The sequence below is a fragment of the Amblyomma mixtum genome, chromosome 6 (genome assembly GCF_055824585.1).
Source record: "Amblyomma mixtum isolate Tamu chromosome 6, ASM5582458v1, whole genome shotgun sequence".
NCBI lineage: Eukaryota > Metazoa > Arthropoda > Arachnida > Ixodida > Ixodidae > Amblyomma > Amblyomma mixtum.
In genome coordinates this window covers 48,318,382-48,324,381 of record NC_143017.1, presented here as the reverse complement: position 1 = coordinate 48,324,381, position 6,000 = coordinate 48,318,382, and positions in this window count along the sequence as shown.

The window sequence follows — 6,000 nt, the reverse complement described above, 5'->3', positions numbered from 1 at the left end:
CAGTCGCTGATATGGCTGCCGAACGTCTTCTGGGACATAGCCTCGGTTTTGGAGATGGAAGCGAGTGCCTCCTACAGGGATGAAACCTCTTCTCTGTACATTTCCACGGCGCTTCAGATCCCCCACGTCTTCTACAGGGAAGAACCACAGCATCTGCTCAACTACGGCACCCTCGGGGCTGTGCTGGCCAGGGAGCTGGTGAAATCCGTCTCTCCTGCCGCCCGTTTCAACCAATACGAGCCGCTGTGGTCCCAAGAAGCCACGCAGTCGTTCTTGAAGAACATGGCTTGCTACGTGGGTACCGGCGTCTCCCAGCAAGTAGGGAACGCGACCGAATTCAAGTTGGAGCTCTTTCTCTGGTTGACGAGTGCTCGGGTTGCGTACGACGCACTGAGGAACGACTTTTCCGACTCGATCCCCAAAGACCAGTCGTGGACGGCGGTGCAGAGGCAGTTCTTCCTGCGCTTCTGCCTCACGGCCTGCGAGTCGTCGACCGCCACAGCAGTTAGCGCGCGCCACAAGTGCATCTGGCCACTGGCCGAGAACCCTGCTTTCGTCCAGGTGTTCAACTGTCCGCCGGGCTCGTTCATGTCGTCGCATGAAAAGTGCAATGCTTAGGCACTGGCGACTGTCGAGCGAGGTTTTTCTTCGACCGCGGCAAATAGGATGTTTTTATGACAATAACTTTTGTTACACTGAAAAACATTTTCTTGGACACCGTTTCATGCGAAACATTGGCGGAGAATTCCATAGTTTTCTTTTCTTCTACAATCGCATCCAGTTTTTGCCTGCCTAAGCCTATAAGTGCGTGTATGTGTAAATGAAATTAACGGGACTTCTGAAAGTATTTATCTCTGATGAACTCTGGTGTGATGGCGCCTACGTGTGCAGATTGACAATTCTCGGAAGTAGCTCATCGGCCTTCAGACTGCATCATGAACGAACTTAAAATGCAGCAGCATTTTGAGGCGCGTGCGTGTATTTTGGACTAATCGCTTCACGAAGATTCAGAAAGCAGCTATATTCAAAGTGCACTTGCCTGTTAGAACGGAAAATTTACACTTCTCAGGGAGTACCGACACTTGCGCAGTTGCAGAGAGCATTCTCTATTGGTACTTAAATGTTATCTTATGAACGTTAAGGCAGAAATGTATAGTATAGGCGAATGTTCGGATGCCGCGTCATATAAAATGTAGCGCTTGCAAGCGGCTAGCTTCATTTGCAGCTTTGCTGGCTGAATGAGAATGAGTCCGTACATGAATGCATGGAGCCCATTTCCAATCGCGTGTGAGAGTAATCGTCCTTTAATTTTATCCCATTAATCAACGATAGTAGTCTTCCTGGTCCATTAACGTGCCGTGGATTTCAGAAACCTGATGCGTGGACGCGGCGCTGAAACGGCCGCAGTCTTTCAAATGCTACTCGAGTAGAACAACCAGAAAGCAGTTAGACATTCCTGTCCCCATTTTTCGGTACAGAATGCACGTGTTGTTTGATAAAAATATTCATTCCTCTAGTTCTGCGCTGCTACCTCCAGGGTATCAGTTTCAAGAATCTGATAAGGCAGTGATAGACATTTCTGTGTTCTTGAAGGAAATTTAGCACCAATGTATGCATTCAATGTTTTTACGTATTTTAAAGTGCGCCTGTTGGTTTTTGGCACCCAAAAGGCTCGAGAGGATTAGGTACTGGTTACTGTACTTGGAGAAAACAATCTGTATCTGCATTTGTAGATAATACTGTATGCCAGCAGGAACACTGTCGGAATAAAAAAACCACCACTTGTGCGCCGTCAGTGTGGCCGGTCACAGCACTTCTCGTCCAGAGGCGCGGGCGGGTGCACTTGCGGTCAGAGCTGCTTTGGACACGGTGGTGGCACCAGCAAACAGCCCTGGTTGAGGCGTGTTGCCACACGTATGGTTGAAGCTCCGGGGAGCATGAAGGCGCCTAGCAGCGACGGTGGGAAGGCAACCTCGACCAAGGACGCCGTGACAAAAACGCGAAGGCGTCAAGCTGGCTGGTAAGAGCGTCCAAGCGACCAAGATCGACCAGGAGCGCGCAAAAACGGAACTGCGTGCTTTTAGTGGCCCAGATTGTCTTTCTGCACAGACTATCCGTGGCTGTCGGGTGAGGTATGCAGTCATTGAATGCAAGCAGGAGAGTCTGTGCAAAGAAGACTCTTTGTGCACGCAAACCGCTGATGTTGCGCAGACGTTTTGGTCGCTGTCTGTTCCGCTGAACTTCTGTGTTGACTGCGTAGTGGCTGACAGTCACGTGACGAGATTTTAGTACGTGAATTGTTAGCCCTTAATATAGTGCAGAAGGCTAGTCAGGCCCACATAATTTCGATAACATGCTGCAGTCATATACAACTCAAGAACGAAATGTGTTTTCCCCGACAAAGGACCCCCTTCCAGAAAATGGCGTCGACCGTATATTATAACGCTGCTTCGGGACAATGCAGGAAGTGGTAGGTGAAAGGGGATAGTCACCTTCCTCCTTACCGAGGATAGACCCCTCTCTGTTTTATCAGGCCGCTCCCTGCACTTTAAGGCTAGCAGGGCCATGATAATCAGCCGACGCCATTGGCTGGAAGAGGGTCTTTTGTCGAGGAAAAGCCACTTCGTTCTTGAGTTGCATCCAGTTATGGTTTGGCATATCAGTCGCGGTGCCACATTGAGGGGCTGCGCTTACACTCGCTTTGATATCCTTTCAGACGTTGTCTTGCGCGCACAACGCGGAGTTGGATGGCAAACGCCATTTTGGGATGGTCGAAGAGGTATGAACAAGTGCCCCGGCCCATAAAACAGAGTATAACGGTAGTGGTGAGAAGATTTATATAGGCTTAATCATAGCCTTTACTGATGGGTGGAGTCCTCAGTCTAAGACGCCGATGGATGACGCCATCCGGCTAGCCTTCTCGATCAGCGATTGCTTGTCGCTCGGGTCTAAGCCCGACAGGGCAGCCCCAGGAAGGGAATGAAAAGTGGGGTAGTGACAGGCGACAGCAGCAGTTTCTGGCTTAAGCTTGTCAAAGCAGCAGTATTCAGTAAAGCGGTGCGGTTGCACAGAAATTGCAACCACAGCGGTCATTATTATATGTATCATACGTCTTCTTTACCTCAGGACATTCGTAAGGGACAGTGCATACCCTGTACTGTGCCTTTGAAGCAGGCACCCCGAAAAAATACTCCCAATGCATCGTATTTTGAGGCTGCTAGAGGCGTAAAATGTTAAGAAACGTTTCAACCTCTGAAAAAATTTTTTTCGCCAAAGATACGAAGTTTTGGTAATAAACCAGAACGCATTTAATTAAGTGTATTTAGTTTTTAACTCAGAGATAAGTAACTGAATTACATTTTTGCGCCCGGACATACATGCTGCAAAGCTTTTCAGGAAAAATGGTGGCATCGTGGATACAAAATAATCGACGCAAAGCAATGCATCAGTATGACTCATCACTGCTTTCTCGGAAAAGGCTACCTTATTCGCCTTTTAGCGCGTTGAGGCTCGTGTGCGTGCAAAAAAGTTTTTTCGCGCTTACCCGCAATGCATGTTGCGCAGCTTCATATGCACGTTACCGAACTTCGACTAGTTTCTTTCACCCGAGAGAGATAGAGAATAAACTTTATTTATAGAGTCTTTGAAGAGGAAAGCTCCCTTCTGGCACAGGTGGGGTACTGTCGCTTGGGGGCCTTGATCTCTGAAGTAGTAGACTATGGCGGATTTAGGGGTAGCCGACATGGGACTGACGTCAGCAGTTGGTTGCTACAAAGACCTCAACACCACGTGGACGGCTCCAGATGCTTGGCAGACTCCATAACAGTTTATTCAGATGATGATGATGATGAAAACGTTTATTAAAGCCACACTGCCTTAGTTGAAGGGAAGGCTGATCGGGTCCCTAGTCCGGGACGCCGTTGGCAAAAGCCGCTGCCCGTGCTCTGGCGACGAGGGCCGTTGTTCCTCGAGGTCCGAGCTAAACAGGGCCGCCTCCCAGCCCTCCCTCATTTGCTGATTTATGATTTCAATACTGTTATTTGCCTGACAATCCCATGCTATATGGTACATGTTTGCCTTCTGGCCAAAAAATTTTGCACTGTGCCGAAAAGGACTCGGGCTCAATGGCATGAAGCGTAGCTGGATTATTGAAAGACATAGTTTCTGGCCTGCGAATGTGACATTCTTCTGATTTACTTAGACCCTTAGCGGGCCTCGGGAGTGTCTGCCTTTCAAGGCGCGAATGTTGTAATATTTCTGAATATGTTTTTAACGGAGAGGGGGAGCGTGAATCAGTAAGGGAGGACGTAGAACTTTTACAATGCGTAGTGAGGTGACACTGTGCAGACAACTCCGTTGGGAAATTTTGCCAGGTTTAAACGTGAGAGCGTTAGTACACCACATGTCGGAAAAATTCGTCCGGCATCAGCGCCGGCCGTTTCAATCCTCGCAGCCGGACCCACCGGAGCAACTGACCGTTCACCTGACCTTGTGACTTCTTCACAACCTGCCCACCGGATTGTGAATAAACTAACCACCGTTTGCAGGTGGCAGTTAAATTGACAATTGGTGGCGAGAGGTTTCTCGGGAAGAGCAACCCGGGTAGCAGAATCCCCCACCGGTGGCAGCACTTGCCATAGCAGGGAAGTGAGTGGCTCATGACTGAACCGCTGCACCAGGATTGGTCCGAGGACTCTCATGGACCTATGAATGATTAGTGGAGGACCAATTCTGCATATATGGGCATTAACCGATCAACGCTATCGAGTAATACCCTTAACGCGCAGCTTAAGTTCCCCTCCAATGTTTATTTCCTTTCTGGGCCCCAAGTTTCAAGGTTTTTTCTAGGGACTGTCATCTGTAGGCCGCTGTACGTCACTGCTTTATTCCGCTTCGAAGAAAGCTAAGCGCAACTGCCTGACGACCATGACCGGAGTAGGCAAAGTGCCACAAGTCTGGAATCACTGCCAGTCTATAGACAACCGAAAGGATTAGCCGCTACCACATGGCCGCCAAGAGAATGCACGAAGCTGACGCACTTTGGAGGCTTCCACTTCTGGTTGGAAGGCTCGGGTGCAGTTGCAGTCTTCGATATGGTGGCTGCGCCGGGTGTCTTATCTGTCCTTGCCCCTTTCGCTTTCTTTATGCCCACGGAAATGGGTAAATGGTCTAGTTATAGTGCCAGTCGACAGGCCTCTTCCATTCCTCGTTCCCTGGTTCCAGGCAAGACCACTGGGAGGCGATGCGGTTTCGCTACAGGAGTGGTACCATATCATAAGAAATATGAAGTGCACAAGTGGACTAAGCAATTTTAGACATTTCGAACTGATAGAACTTTTATTATAGAAATGGGCGTTGAATCCCTGAAACGAGGCAACGGCCCGTGCGATCTTCGGCTGGTCGCTCAGCTCCTACTCGAGCTTCTCTCCGTCTCCCCGAGACGGAGCCTCGAAGTTCAGGACCGCGGCAGCTGCAGATTGAAAATAAATACACGCATTGAACATGCATATCGGCACATGCCGAAAAACTGCAAGTTGTGTGACGTCAAGTCTCGGATGGGGCTGCCGCTCGAGAATAGACGCAAATGAAAGGAAGAAAAAAACCAGGGCTGCCATTGGTTAAGCACGTCTCTTTCCCTCCCACACACTGCGCTGAAGCCAACAAAGGGGGAGCATGCCTTAAACAGCGCCGTAAACAGTTTGATTCGTCAGTGTAACGAGGCAGCTCGAATGCCGGGAAAAGGGGAGAATTTTTTTTGCGCACAGTGTTCTGATTTCCGGGGCCCCTGGAAACCCAACACGCGACCAACTTATGTGAGAAGGCCGCCAAACGCGTCGATAAGGCTGATTAAGTGCGTTAAGTGCGAGAGAGAACCATGGCGCCTTAAACAGCTTAAGCAGCGAGAGAAGCTGAATGCGCTGTCCTTCACGAAGCAGCGAAGGAAGCCGTGTATATCCTCCGCCATTTTTCCGCATACAAGTTGTGCCAGCAGCATTTACA